The following is a 14,977-nucleotide window of genomic DNA, read 5'->3' as shown; positions in this document are numbered from 1 at the left end:
TACGCGATTTTAGATAATTAGCCAATAATTTACCGGATTTATTGCGACCCCCATAATATCGTGCACTGCTCCGTAGAAGAAAAGAGGAAGCGGAGTCGGTAGTAAGCTTGTTGAAAGCAATTTTAGCCTTAAGGAGTTCAGGAGACATATGATTAGGGGAAGAGGTATAGAATTGATGTTCTAACGACTTAATGTGTGCAAGGGTAACTTTACGTTTTTTAAGGAATTTTTTCTTCTTTTTAGATACAAAATCGATAATGAAACCGCGGGCTGTGGCCTTGAAGGAATCCCAAAGAACATGAGGAGGGGTATCAGGTTGAGAGTTAAGTTGGAAAAATTCAGAGGTGAAAGAGCAAAAAGAGGAGGAAAAAAGAGGATCAGTAAGAAGAGAAGAATTAAAGCGCCATCGAGAAGATTTAGGAGTAGGGGGAAGTAGGTCAAATACAGTGATAATAGGAGCGTGATCAGAGATAACGATAGGTTCAATAGAAGAGGAGAGAAGGTGTTGAGACAAGGATGAGGACAGAAAGATGTAGTCCAAACGAGAGAAGGAAGCATGAGGGGGGGAGAAAAAGGAAAAGTCTATAATGTCTGGGTGAGTGAGTCTCCATGAGTCTACAAGATGTACTTGGGTGATGGTGTCAAGGAACTGCTTATGGGGTTTGTGAGGAGAAAAACGAACAGAGAATCTACGATCCAAAAACGGATCTACAATTTGATTACAGTCTCCACCTAACAGGAAAGAATCATCTTTATATTGAACACATTTTGCTGTAATTGAGGGCCAAAAAGAGGAATCAAAGCATGTAGGGCCATAAACATTGAACACAGTAAGGGGGATATCATTAATGAGTAACTTAGCCAAAATCCAACGACCCTCATCATCCTTTTCCTCAAGTAGTACTTTACACTGAAGGCGTTTATGAATCAGAATAGCAACCCCGTTCTTTTTATTAGAAGCCGGAGAAAACAAAACCGTTCCAACCCACAATCTCTTTAGCTTTGAGGATTCAACCTCGGAAAGATGGGTTTCTTGAATAAGAACAATATCAGGATCGTAAGTGGATAGGTGGGAGAGTACTCTTTGCCGTTTAATAGGGTGATTAAAACCTTTTACATTCCATGAAACAACTTTGAAGATAAAGAGTAAAAAAACTGTTCAAACTTGAAGAGTGCAAAAACATACTGTACGATTAATAATTCAAACATTAAAGCGGTAAAAACTATGAAATTCATTAAAAAGGTAGAAGGAAGGATAGGAAGAAGAAGAAAATGAGAAGGGGGAAGAGAAAGAGGTAGGGAAAAGGAAAAAGGGTCAGCAAAAAAAGGAGAAGAAAGAAAAGAGAGAAAGCATAGAAGACAGTACAAATCCAAAAGGATGACTGTATTGAACATACCTGAAGGGGGAAATACACAACAGGGGGAGGTGGGGAAGTGGTGATGCGTTACAAGACGGGTGGGCCAGGACCAGGAACAGAACCACACCGAGACCTCACAATAAGGAACAGAGGATGGAACAAGATGGTGAAGGGAGCAATCGACACATATCTGCATGGGGAGAAAGGAGAAATTGTTAACTTACAAAACATGTAACAAAAAGTATACATCTAGAATTTAGAAAGGAAAAGGATGAAGAACATACGCAGGTATAGGGAAAGAAGATATAGACGATGAGAAGATGGAGGCGAAGAACAGGAGTATAGAAGAGGACATGAAACACTAATATAAAACAATATATGAAGACAAGAAGAACAGTTCAGCCACTGTTTGAGGTAGAAGAAGAGGCGTCCATCCCTTCTTCACTCTGCAACAAGAGGAAATTCCGCAGTTCACCAGGTTCTTCAAATGACCAAGTCTTATTCCGGTAGGTGACTCTGAAGGTACAAGGATGAAACAGGCCATATCTTGCTCCTAGGGATCTCAAAGAAGGACGCATGGCTAGAAACTCCTTACGTCTGGAAGCAGTGGCATTAGAGACATCCTGAGAGAAATAAATCCGTTGACCTTGCCAAGTCAATTGTTTCTTGTTCCTTGCTGCTGAAAGAATCGCTAGAAGATCTGTGAACTTCAAAAAGAGGATAATGACTCCACGAGGTTTGGAGGCTGAATCTGTTCTGGCGCCAAGTCTATGGGCTCTCTGTATACTAATGGCTGTAGAGGGGGGTAAATCCAAAAGCTTCGGTAGGAAAGTGGTAAAGAAAGTCACTGGATTGTCCCCCTCAATATTTTCCGGCAAATTATAAATACGTAGGTTGTTCCTTCTGTTACGATTCTCCAAATCCTCTGTATGCTTTTGTAGAGAAAGGACAGTCTTTTCTAATGCAACAATACGTTTCGAGTTGGATTGCACCTCAGGAAGCTGTAGCTCAACAGAAGAAAGACGAGCATCCATGGTCTCCCATTTGTCTTTGAGAAGCTGTATATCCTTGCTTGTCTCCTCGACAAAGGGACGCATTGCCCGAAGCTCTTCTAAAATTTGATCGATAGAAGAGGAGGAAGGACTATCTTCCGGTGTAGGGGAATTTTGTTTAAGACGTTTGCCAGGAGGATTCGGTGGAGAAGGCCTACTGGAAGATGAGTGAGCCGAAGTGGCTTTCTGAGAGGCAGAATTCGACATTTTAGTGGATTGAGTCGACTGAGATGCGCCAGTTGAGGAACCCACCGAAGCACTCCCAGATGAAGTGAATACAAATTTAGGTTTACGTAGTTCCACCATAAAATGACTACTGCCACCAAAAAGTTATCTTAAGCCCTTTGACAATGTGACCAAAATGTGACCAACAGACCTCTTGGCATAAGGTGAACAAGGCGCCCCTATGAGAGAAAGTGTTCAGCACATGAGGAGAAGAAAATGCAGTAATCTCCAGAGAAAAACATCAGTAAGATGCACTAAGAGCGCCGAGGATTTGTCTGAAGAGAACACTGAATGGCTTATTGTGAAAGTGCGTCATGAGGCGGCTGAGACGTGATGAATCGCACAAAAAGCCCAAGAAGTCAGCTGAAAAGTCATGAAGAGCAGCATTAATGCATTTGTGAGGAATGGCGGTGAGATACGAAGGTTGTTGAAGAGAAGGGTCTCACAAAGGAAACGCCATGCCGAGCGACTGAATGAAGACTCTCAGGTTAGAGAACGCAGATAAATGTAATAAAAAAGTCACCAAAATACATTGAAAGTGCTCACCCTCCAGTTTGTATCTGCCAAGAGGCGCATATCAGTCAAGGACTTCTGAAATGCAAGTTGTAGGCAGAGGTCCGGTGGCCAGCGCGTGAGGAGTCCTCAAAATGGCGGGTCCGTGAGGAGCTGCAGGAACATCGCAGAAACGGGTGAAAAACGGCACTCCGAAAGCCGCAAAACCTCTCCGCCGGTTCCTCCAAGTTTCCGCTGAAGAAATTCGGCAAAATAGCTTATATGCAGTCCCGTTCACATCGGGAAAAAAGCAGTGAGGTACGTCGGCGTAGCGGAGCTCCGTACCTAGCCGGCCATCTTGCGCGGCATCCAAGCCACGCCCCCCGGAGCTGCATATTTTGACATTGTTGTCAGTCCTGGTGGAAGTTCTTACATAGAGGCTTTAGGACTGCGGTCCATCCCTCCTGCTCTCCTTTATTGTGCGAGGTCTGGCCTGGTTGGTCCTTTTTTGGTCGTCCTCCTGGGGATTCGGGGGCTGTGAGCTGCTGCATGTCTGATGGGGTGGACTGCTGTTGGCGCCTGTCCGTTCTTCTCTGGGCTACTTCGGTGGTCACCTTGTGGGCTTCTGTTTCTGCTCCTGGAGGGCTTGCCCTTTCTGGTCCATGGGCCGCGTCCGCCGTGACCCCCTCCTCCTGCTCCCTGGCTCGGCAGGCGGCTCTTGCGCCCCCATCCTGACCATGCTTTTCCTCACTTGCTGGGGGTTGGGGCTCTGTTGGGGGCCTTCTGTTGCCTCTCCTCCCGTCTTGGGTGGCCTCTATCTCAGTTTCATGGGTCCTGCCTACTGCCGGACCTCTACAGTTGTAGGTTGTGGGGCTCCCCTGCCCGTGTCCGAAGTGCTGTGGCTCTTTGGTTGGTCTGCTACCCTTGGGTGGTGGTGACTTGGTCAGGCCAGGGTTTAGGCGCACGCCTCTGCTGGGGTGTGTGGTTTGACCTGTTCTTGTGGGGTCACTTTTTGACTATCTCTCTAGTTCTTCTCTGGCTGGTCCTGTACATCCGGTTCCAGTTTACCGGTGGGCTATTGGTGTTTTCCCGGTCCTGTTTCTGGTTTTCTGTTTTTTGGTTGCCTTCCTCCTTGTGCCTGTCCCCCTTCGGCTGGTTTTTGTGTGGCCCCACGGCTGTTCCTGTTGGGGTTACCTACCTTGGTAGGGGCTTTCCTCTGGGAATGTTTTGGGTGTCTTTGTGCCTTGTTTTCAGGTGGTGCTTGCCCGGTCTGTCCGTTGGGGGTCCTCCCTGTCCTGTTGGTCTCAGTGTCCCTGTGCCTTCCTTGGTTCTGGTTCATTTCCGGCTTCGCCTGTGCCGTAGGTGTCCCTTCTTTGGCCATGGTGGCTCCCTTCCCGCCCTGTCGTCCGGTGCGGCCCGTGGTCTTTCTGCTTTGATATCCCCCTCCTGAGTGATGGCAGCCTTTGTCGACCTGTAGGGACTGCTTGGGTTCCAGGTCGGTACTGGGTCAGTTGGTACACCTGTTGGCGGGTTTCTCATTTGACTTCTGTTGGCCGTTCCTTGGCTAGTATGGGGTTTGACCTTGCCCTGCGGGGCGTCTTGTTGATATTCTGTGCAGTTTTTCACCTGCCTCGTTCTCCTGGGTATTGCGGGGTTTGCCCCTTTGGCTTTTTGGTGGGCTGTACTGTCCTAGACTGGGTCGCTTTTGTTCCGGTTTTGGTTTGAGTCCCCAGTTTTGGCTCTGTCTCCTTCTCATCGGGGCTCCCAGGTTTGCGCTTTCCTCTGGTCCCTTTGCTTACGTGGGTTCTGGGATTGTTTAGCCTGGACCTGGCATTTGTCCTGTTGGTGATGCTCGCCTGGGTGCTTCTCCCTTGGTTTCGGCTGCTGTGGGTGTTGGACCTCGGGCTATTGCTCGATGGTCTGTATGGGTTTCTGGGGGCACAGGCTCGCACAGGACAAGGGTTTGTATCCTGCCACTGCTTTCTAAATATCCCATGGTGTTTTTTGTTAGTGTGGTGCTTTTCATTGTCCGGGGGTGCTGGGGTTTCCTGGTACTCCTTCCGTGGGCGGGGCCCTGCACTTCCTGTGCGGATTTTGTATCCTCTTCTCCTTTGTCCTCGGTTTTGGGGTACTGGGGCCTGCTTGCTCAGGTTTGCTTCCTGGAGGTGTTGGCATTGCTCGGGCTCGTTTCGCCCAGCTCTTCTGTCCTTCTCGCCCTTGGTGTGTTTCTGCCTATGACCTTGCCTTCGTGTACGCTCTTGTTCCTGTCGGCTCTCCGTTGTTCGGCTACAGCCATAACGCGCTGAAAGCACCTGTTCTCGCCTGATCTCAGCAATTAAGTAGGGTTAGGCCTGGTTACTACCCGAATGAGAGAAAGCCTGTGGATACCAGGTGCAGTAGGCTCTTGTCGGGCCTAGTTGTTGGTTGTATGAATGGCCACCTGGGTGCTCGCTTCAGCGTCTCCTTTGCTGCATGTGGGATGTTGCGGGTCGGTTTGCTTGGCCCCTGTGCGGGGCTGTCTCACTCATTCGTGCTGCTTTCCCCTTGCTACAGCTTTCTTGTGTGTGGTGGCCCGTGGTGGGCATTCACATTCCTTTCTGGTGGCTTGGCCTTGGGTCTGGTCCCTTCTGCTCTTCAGCCTCCGTGTGCGGCTTTGTGGGCTTTCCTCTTTTTGCAGTTGGCCTGTTGAGTTCCCTTGGTGGCCGGGTCACATTTTTTTGTCTGTTTTGCCTTGTGCCTGCCTTGGTTCTCTCATTGGTGTCATGCTCACCTCCAGTCATTTGTGCAACTGGGGTCCATGTCCCGGCTTTTTCTCTCCTTGATGGTGGGGTTTTGGTGACCTTCATATTTGTTGTTTGGTTGCGGTGCTGGGTTTCTTTGTGCACCTTAATCCGTTCTTGCGGCTCCTGCCAGTCTGTGCTCGTTCCATCTGGTTCCTCGGCTTCGGTCCTCAGTTGCCACCAGGCCTGGTGGATTTTGATTCCTTCTTACCCTCCGGTCGTTGGATTTGGGGTGGTGCGGCTCTCTTGCTGTTGGTGGTCCGCATTGCAGCGTCACTGTGTTTCGGTCGGACTGCGTCTCTTTACTGCTGTGGCTTCTTGTTGTGTCACTGTGGTGGGGGTGTCCTCTGTTTCTTCGGTTCCGAAGTCTGGGCTTTTGCTTCCCTCTCACTGTTGGCTGTCCGTTGGGCAGTCTTGGTGTGTTTGGACCGGCTTACTGCTTTCTGTTCTGGGGCCTGTTTGCTGTTGCTATTGGCTTCGTACGGTTTCATCCCGTGCCTTCTCCGTCTGCCTTTTGTTGTTGGTTCAGGCTTGCTTTCTGGTTGGCCTACGGGTTATGGGGGTATGGGTTTTTGGCCCTCCCAATGTCTCTCTGTCCCGGGCTGCTCCTTCCTGCTCGTGGTTGCCTCTGTCTTGGGTGGTTCCTTCCGCTCGTCTGTGTTTTTTTAGTTTGCCCTGCTTCGTTGGCATCCCCTTCTGGTCCGTTGGTTTCTTGTGAGTTTCCATGAAGCTGCTTGGCTTAGGTATGTGCTCACTTTGTTTATCATGTGGCGAGGAAGACTTACGAGGAGGTAATGGCGCGGTTACTTACCGGTCATCTTCATTACTCCGAGTATAGTCTTCCTCGCCACATGAGTTCCCATCCCTCCCTCCCTGCGTTGCTATTTGGCTTCATGTGTATGCTTGGTAGTTCTCAGGCTGTGGGTTGGACTGACCCTTCTATTCTAGAGGTCAAGGGTGATATGCGTCAGCCATGTTGGGATGGGATGGGAGGCATGGAAGTCTAACTTTTGCTTTGGAGGGTTCTGGTGTGGAGCTGAAGATCACTTCGTTTATCATGAGGCGAGGAAGACTGTACTCAGAGTAATGAAGATTACCGGTTAGTAACCGGGGCATTCACACTATTAATGAATACTGAAATTGAAGTAAAGTTGTTTTCCTTTTCTGTAAGGTGCTGTTTTCCTCTAGATCTAGACTTGTTTGAAAACACTACAGTGAGGTCAAGAAGCATCAACCGCGAGAGAAAAAGCAAAAAGTAGTCAATTAAGGATATCTACGTTCTTTGTGTGTCATGACAACCTTGGTGCGCCGAGAGCCATCTTAGGTCACAGTGTTGCACTGGACAGCGACGCCCATCACTGCTATCGCGAAGCTTGAGAACAACCGGGCCAGTAAATGAGACGGTTTCGAGAGCGCTGAAAGCCAGCTAGACCCAGCGTCGCGGCAGTGCAGCCCTCCATTTGCAGTTTCGCTCGGCGCCTTTCGTGCAGATTGCCTGAGACGCCTCCTGTCAGAATGCTTTATTTTAGACTCTAGCCCCACACATTTAAACAATTGAGGTAACATTAAATTAGGCTTAGCTGGCTGACTAGAAACGAATGTGAATACATTTTCCATGACAGCTGTCAGGTCCCATTCCGGAACCGCGGAAGAAGTGACGCGCAGAAGTGATGTGCGAGTGACACCGTACATGCACACAAACTTACTCCGTTTAGGTCTCAATAATTGTCTTAACTACATTCTTCCAGGCATCTGTTCTTTCTCTCCCTTCCTCGCTTAGCTTCTAAAAAACACCCAGAAAAAGTGCAGTCTATGACATTGGGCAATGTGACGAAAAGCTAAACAATGCGTCTGGAGTGTTCCTGTGGCGTGTTTTCAGAATGCAAGTAATCCCTTAAGAACACGCTGGTTTCCTCCCCATACCGCTATTATGTACAATATGCGCATCTGTTTTTTTTCGTCCCTCCCCCGGGTGATCTATCACGTCCAGTTATGGAAACCCCAGGGTTTCTTTCCTTTAGGCGTTGTGTTACCCAGGGTTTAGAGACTCTTGTCTTATGTTTCACTGACAGACATGCAGCTGCACATTGTATCCCTCGGCTTTGAAATTGCATCATTACAGTCCCTGCGTACCAATACCTATAACCAGAAAGAAGTCCGTGATAAACTACTCAGCAAAAGTAAGGTTGTGATAAAAACACACTTCGTCAAAATGTCTCTGCACACAATAATCGCTGCTTGGGGTTAGCTGGATACTATCTGTGAGTTCACAAAGACTGCATTACCCAGTCCGATCGAAAATAGGCTACTTATAGACAGGCCTGTGCAAAAATGTGCATCGTACGTGTGGAAGTGGGCAATGTGTGCTATGGAAACTGGTGGAAATCACGCTAGCGTGAAATTTCACATAATATTTTTGCTACAGACGACTAGTTCCATCAGAAACATTTTGTTCCGTGCCAGTCCTTTTGCCGGGGATCTCTAGTGACTTTTAAATGCAAGATATGCCCTCACATTCAATTTTCACTTAATATACCACAAAATGCCCGTTGCATAATGTTTGCAGGATTGTCTTGAGATTTTGCTTAATTTCACGGAGGTACGCGACTTAGCACACCCTCAATTTACTAACATTAGTGTTACCTCATTGGGAGAGTTCAGGTGCACAGCCACATAAGTGCATGTCGTTCTCCGGAGATTTTCACCTCCTCTCTTCACTGATTTATAAGTGTGACTTCTTCCTCCACAGTTACCTAGTATGACAGGGAACTGGGCAGGAAAGTGAGATTTGAGAATGAGGATGTACTACAGAGGGTCTACACAAAATATGATGCACATGGCTTTTTACTCCTGACTGACAGGTGAGAGTGGTTCCGTCTATCCTAGTCTATCGTGAGTGACATGTTAAAAGACATACTTAACAAATCCAGTTCCTACTAGTCTGATCCTCCAGGATATATGGAGATGTATTTCCAGCATTTTTGTGACAAAGAATGGACACAGTTGCATTTTTTTTCTGCATTTTGCTATCACTTCTATTTACTCTTTTAGGTTGAGCTCCCAACGCGCCCGGAGGCGCCATAAGACTTCTGAGCGCCGAGCGCTCTTGGGGGTCGCTTACCGGAGCACTCACCACGCCGTGAGGGAAACGACACCAGCTCCTCACCGCTCATCCATCCACCCTGCGCCGTGAGGGCAACGGCTGTAGTGCAGGTCAGCGGAATACGAACTACACTACCCAGCAGCCCCGGGGAGATCACAGTCCCGTGACGCTCCCAACGCGCCCGGAGGCGCCATAAGACTTCTGAGCGCCGAGCGCTCTTGGGGGTCGCTTACCGGAGCACTCAGCACGCCGTGAGGGAAACGGCACCAGCTCCTCATTGCTCGTCCATCCACCCTGCGTCGTGAGGGCAACGGCTGTAGTCCCGGTCAGCGGACTACGAACTACACTACCCAGCAGCCCCGGGGAGGTCGCAGTCCCGTGACGCTCCCAACACGCCCGGAGGCGCCATAAGACTACTGAGCGCCGAGCGCTCTTGGGGGCCGCTTACCGGAGCACTCAGCACGCCGTGAGGGAAACGGCACCAGCTCCTCGTCGCTCGTCCATCCACCCTGCGCCGTGAGGGCAACGGCTGTCGTCCCGGTCAGCGGACTACAAACTACACTACCCAGAAGCCCTGGGGAGGTCGCAGTCCCGTGACGCTCCCAACGCGCCCGGAGGCGCCATAAGACTTCTGAACGCCTCCCGTCCCGCGGGACGTGCGCGGGCAGCGCCGGGCGAAGCCCGGGCAAAGGGCGGGCCGTCTCTGGCCATCAGGGGCAGGACGAGGCTGGGCTGGGCCACACCCCTTGACTGCTGCTACACCGTTTAGCTAGCAAGCTAAGTGACATCGTTATTTACTTCCTTTTGACGATATTTTAAACTTTTAAACTTGGCCTTCCTGCATTGACTAACCCATTACCTTTTGTGATAGCAGTGTGTATGCTTATGATTGGAGATCGAGGGGTCAGCTATCAGCATCTATAATATTCATTATGTCCAAACAAACATCTACCATGGATAACTACCTCGTAAAAGTAGTAAACAAAATTAACAATGAACGGAGAAAATCGTTTGGTCGGGGGGGTCCACCGGATTTACCCCTTACATCCCCCATTGCTAATATCACACTCTCCTCGAACACTAATTGCGACCTTGAAGTTATGCTGGTGGAAGTTCATGTAACGCCAGAAGTCACCCAGGATCCACCGGATGCACCCCATGATACATCAGCACGGCGTACCCCGGCAAAGAGAGCAGTGAGGGCGTGGGGGAACTACAACAAGAAAATAACTGAAAATACGCCGAGGAGCACAGTCAGTCACACGGAGACCCTGACCCAGACTGATACCAGTGCTGTTACTCTGAATACTGAGCAATTTGATTTATTAGTCAGTATCATTGAGGTTAAGTTTGAAACTATTGTTAAACCCCTAGTGGATAAAATTGATGTAATGACAGCCGAAGTATCTAGGCTAGGTAGTCTCTTGGATACCCACATTGGTAAGGTCAGTAAGGTTATAAGCCCTAAGCCTAAATAGAGGGGTGTACCAGTTAGTAACGCTGTACCAAAGCAGCACGATGGAAAGACGGGCCCAAATCAAGTAGCTATACCGGATCCCCCGTTACAGGCCAGTCAGAAAAAACAGGCAATAGCGGCACTTGAAAGTACAAAGGGAGTGTTAGCACCAATGAAAAGCAGTTCTATCAATCTCCCACCTGACTGTGCCCCTTATGTAGTTGTTCTTTCTAATGTACCGCCTTTGGATTCTAATCTGTCCCAACCGCATCAGGAAACACACAATTCACTTAAAAATAAAACTGTCTCATGGCTGCACAGACAATGCAGGTTTCCTACCAATTACTCTGACCAAATATTAACTACTCGAAGAGTAAACTGGATAGGTAACTCAAGAAAAACCTGCAGGGGCGATTGTGTTAACTTTAAACACCCTCAGCATGTCGCAACTGTTTTGCTTAGAGCAGCCCCTTTAACCCCAGACGAGAATAGTGTGCGTGTACATTCCCTGGGCTATTTTTATAACCATCTTACTAAGGCACCCCAGGTTACCAATAGAGGTAGACCTTTTATCCCCTCCATCCCCAACCATCACCGACCTTTGAGGTTCCAACACAGAATAGATACCAACCCTTGAGTTCTTTGGACTCGAACGATTGACATCTAAAGGCCAGCAGGCAGAACCTGAGTTTAACTCGGCATATTAGAGGTAACAAATTGTATGGGACTGGTATAGACCCAGAGCCAATCATGAATGGTGTTCCTATAGTGACCATTGATAAAAGTCCTGAACCTGTTTCTGTTGTTGAGAGGATGGTAGAAGATCAGATATCTACATGTATCGAGAATATAAATGTTGGTTCAGCTGAGGGTGGTGGCAAAAGTCCTGAACCTGTTTCTGTTGTTGAGAGGATGGCAGTAGATCAGATATCTACATGTATTGAGAATATAAATGTTGGTTCAGCTGAGGGTGGACCCTATGTGGATGCGGTTACCTGTAAGATTGCCCAAGGCCAATCCAAAAGTTGTCTAACAGGGGGAATTTCTATTGTTACCTGGAACATAGCTGGTTGGGAATCCAAAGGAAAGATTCTGGGATGGGAGGATCTGATTAGGTCATATGACATTTTATGTTTCCAGGAAACATGGTGCACCACTAAACCTAGCCTCAATGGTTTTGTTTGCTACAGTCTAGAAGCCTCAGAGTCTAGGCATGGTAGAGCAAAAGGTGGTTTGCTTTTTTTGTTATCCGTGGATTTATTGCTGACAGTTGTTAAACATATAACAGTAGGAATCCATTCACAAATTCTCTGGGTACAACAAAAGGAAGGCCCAGAGGTGCTTTTAATAAACTTTTATAACAATATTTTCGATAACACATGGCACAAAGTTATCGAGGAATTAGAAAGTGCCCTTGAGAAGCTTGCAGCAGAAGCAAAATGTACTTTTAACTACATTTGGTTAGGTGATTTTAATTCCCCGATTTGTCCATTGTCGCTTTCTAGGGCTTGTGGGGTGCAAAACAATAGCGGTGACAATACATCACATTTTCCCCACAATGCCTATGGCGAGGCAATAAACAATATTATGTCCACTTACGATTTAGAGCTACTGCAGCCTGCTAAAGATGTTGGTGGCCAAACTATCCCCACCTACATTGGGAGGAAATCTAATTCTTATATTGACCATGTTATGGTTTCTTCTAACATTGTGTCAAATTGCTTGACTTCGGTAATCGAGGATTCTACCCTAAACAACCATAATCGCATTGTAATGAGAACAGAGATCTGGAAATGCGGTAGGCAGCGGGTGTCCAGAACTTTATGTAATGTTGAGCCTTGTAGGCCAAATGGGACCAGGTTAAGGTGGAAGGGGGAAAAATCGGCAACAGTAATGACGACTATTATATCAAAATCTTTGGCCGATATTGATGGCATCCTGACATCAGGTAGCGCATCGGTTTCCATTTTGAATAATTTTATTAGTATTAATAAAATAATCGATGCCATATTTACTGGAAGCAGGAATGGCAAGGCTGCCCGGGAAAAGGGTTGGTTTGACCACGCCTGTACAGCTCTCCTTTCCCAACTGAAACAGGTTCTAGCACTTAGACCTAGGGATAAGAATCAAGTCACATACTTGAGATATGACCATAAAATGGCACATTCCAGAAGGAAGCGGGAGCTTCAGCAAGAAGCATGGGATAATTTGTCGCAGCCGGCTGAGACCTCTGATAGCTGCTTGTTTTGGTCCACGGTCAACTCCCCATTCCTTAAGGATGATAAAGTCCCACAACTTGCATCTAATGTTAGCAGCGAGGCCTGGGTCTCCCATTTTTCAGCCATATTCCAAGCTGCAGGCCCCTTGTAGTGTAGTTCCTATCATCCCAATAGGCTCTGCGCATTGGAATAATACCTACAGCAGTAAAGGCCTAGGCCAGACGTTAACTAGGTCTACTACTGTCGATACTAGACTTAAAATTTTGGGTTTGCCAGCTTAGCTCAGAGTTCACTAGAAACTTTCTCGAATGTTCAAGGAGGACTTAACTTCCCTGATTAGACAAGAAGGGATTTAGTTTCTGACAACCATAGAACATGACAACTTTGCTCTCCCCTAATCAAGAGTAAATCTCGAGAGTCGTGTGAACAAAAGGCAATTTATTTTACTCAGTCAGTACGTGCATTCTTAGTCTCATCAGAATGTAGAGAAAAGGAAGAGACGGGCGTGTTCAATAAAAAGGTGTTATTTATTGATCAGTCTCTTTTCTCATACAAGAGAAATGGATCGATATTATTGCAATACTTATAGCTAAGTAAAGTGCATACATTAAAAGCAATAGTATAAAATAATACTGTAAAAACATTGATATGGTTTCTAAGCCATAAGATGTTTTAAAATGAATAAAATATATTACATACACATATACATTTGACTAAACGTACTAAACTGGTGTTTCTAGATACGCCTACCCCGTGTACCTGACCTAAGTCTAATGCGTGGGCGGGAATAGAAAGTTACAGTTTAAGTTAAGTTTGTTTTTGCCAAGTGAATAACTAAAGAATTCTCTGTGAGGGGTTATTCAGTTCTGTACCTGGAAGTTAGGATGAATGAGGAATGATATCTCTTTCTCTGGTCTCGATATTCCAGGCTGCCTGCGAGGGCTACCCAGAAACGCCGGTGCTGGATTCTCGGCAGGAGAAAGCAGCGCGTCTCTCAGCGCGTCAGGAAGGCGGGGCTGCTGCCAGCGGGGTCTGCTCTGCTCTTGGCTTCGGCAAGTATGGCTGCTCCGTCTCGTCACCACGCGTGTGTTTGCATAGGGCAAGATCGGTAATATTTATACCTTTAAGGTGCCGAGATTGACGTAAGGATGGACATAGATACGTCAATAAGGATGTCATACGACTTGCTCGTTAGCACATTCTTTTACTGAAGTTCTCGGTGAAATCAAAACAATGGCCGCAGGGTTTTGCCCAGGTTGTCATAGGTTTGATTTGTTATGAGAACTCCGTATGCCTTATCAGGGGCTGGAGGAATATCGCTTGTCTAATTAGATCGCAAGCGTTATGACCTAATCAGATAACACGTTCCTGTGCCGTAGTGTGACTGCGTCAGATAACGGTATCTGCATCATGGGGGTTTTCTGCCTCATGGGCTGACTGCTAGTTAACTTGTTGGTTTGTTTAACTAGAATAGGGTCAGGAATAGGGGGATCGATTCAGAACCTATAGGAATACATGACACCCACTCCACGCTAACTATGGACATATTTACTAATCTAGGCATAGTATAACATAGTACAACATACTATAGAGTAGTGTGTATACCTTACCACCCCAAAATACATAAATGCATTTTGAAATTCTTCAAATATACGGAAAAATTTGCAGACATATATATTGTATGCACTCAAGCTATGGAATAATGCTAAAGTTAGCACGCATTTGTATACATAATTGCTTATTTGGTATATGAGAATTACACATGAAATGGTTTCTTAAATACAGAAAAAAGTTTCGAGACCATTCCATCACAGAATAAAATATTTGTGAACATACCAGCGGGCAGCTAAAGTCTATAAAGTATCTAAAAATAGAAATCTTAGTTCTTTAGGAATAGTTTCTTACTTTAAGCAGAAGATAAGTGTCCCGAAAAACCGAAAAAATGAATTGGGGCTTCTGAAAGAGTTGCTGTCCGTGAACTGGAGTGAAAAATAGTTCATGTGACTTTATTATTTAAAGTTGAAGGCCGAATTCAGGGAACGCCGTGTGCGAGCTTGCTCAAAAGTCTCTATTTCTGTTCGGGTGAGAACATCATATCATTTAGGCTTTCGAAAAAACTGTCAACAGCTTCCTGGGAAAGTTCTACTAACTCGGAAATAGGTGTAATCATGCATTCTTGTGCATGATTGTCTCCATTGACATTCTGATTCGCATTGCTGACAGAAGGTCGTACCTGTTCGATGCTGCTTTCATCTTGAACTTCACTACCCATCAATCGCAGTGGTGAAGCTT

This window comes from Lissotriton helveticus, chromosome 2_1 (genome assembly GCF_964261635.1).
Source record: "Lissotriton helveticus chromosome 2_1, aLisHel1.1, whole genome shotgun sequence".
In the NCBI taxonomy this organism is placed as follows: domain Eukaryota; kingdom Metazoa; phylum Chordata; class Amphibia; order Caudata; family Salamandridae; genus Lissotriton; species Lissotriton helveticus.
Note: the sequence above shows the minus strand (reverse complement) of the source record.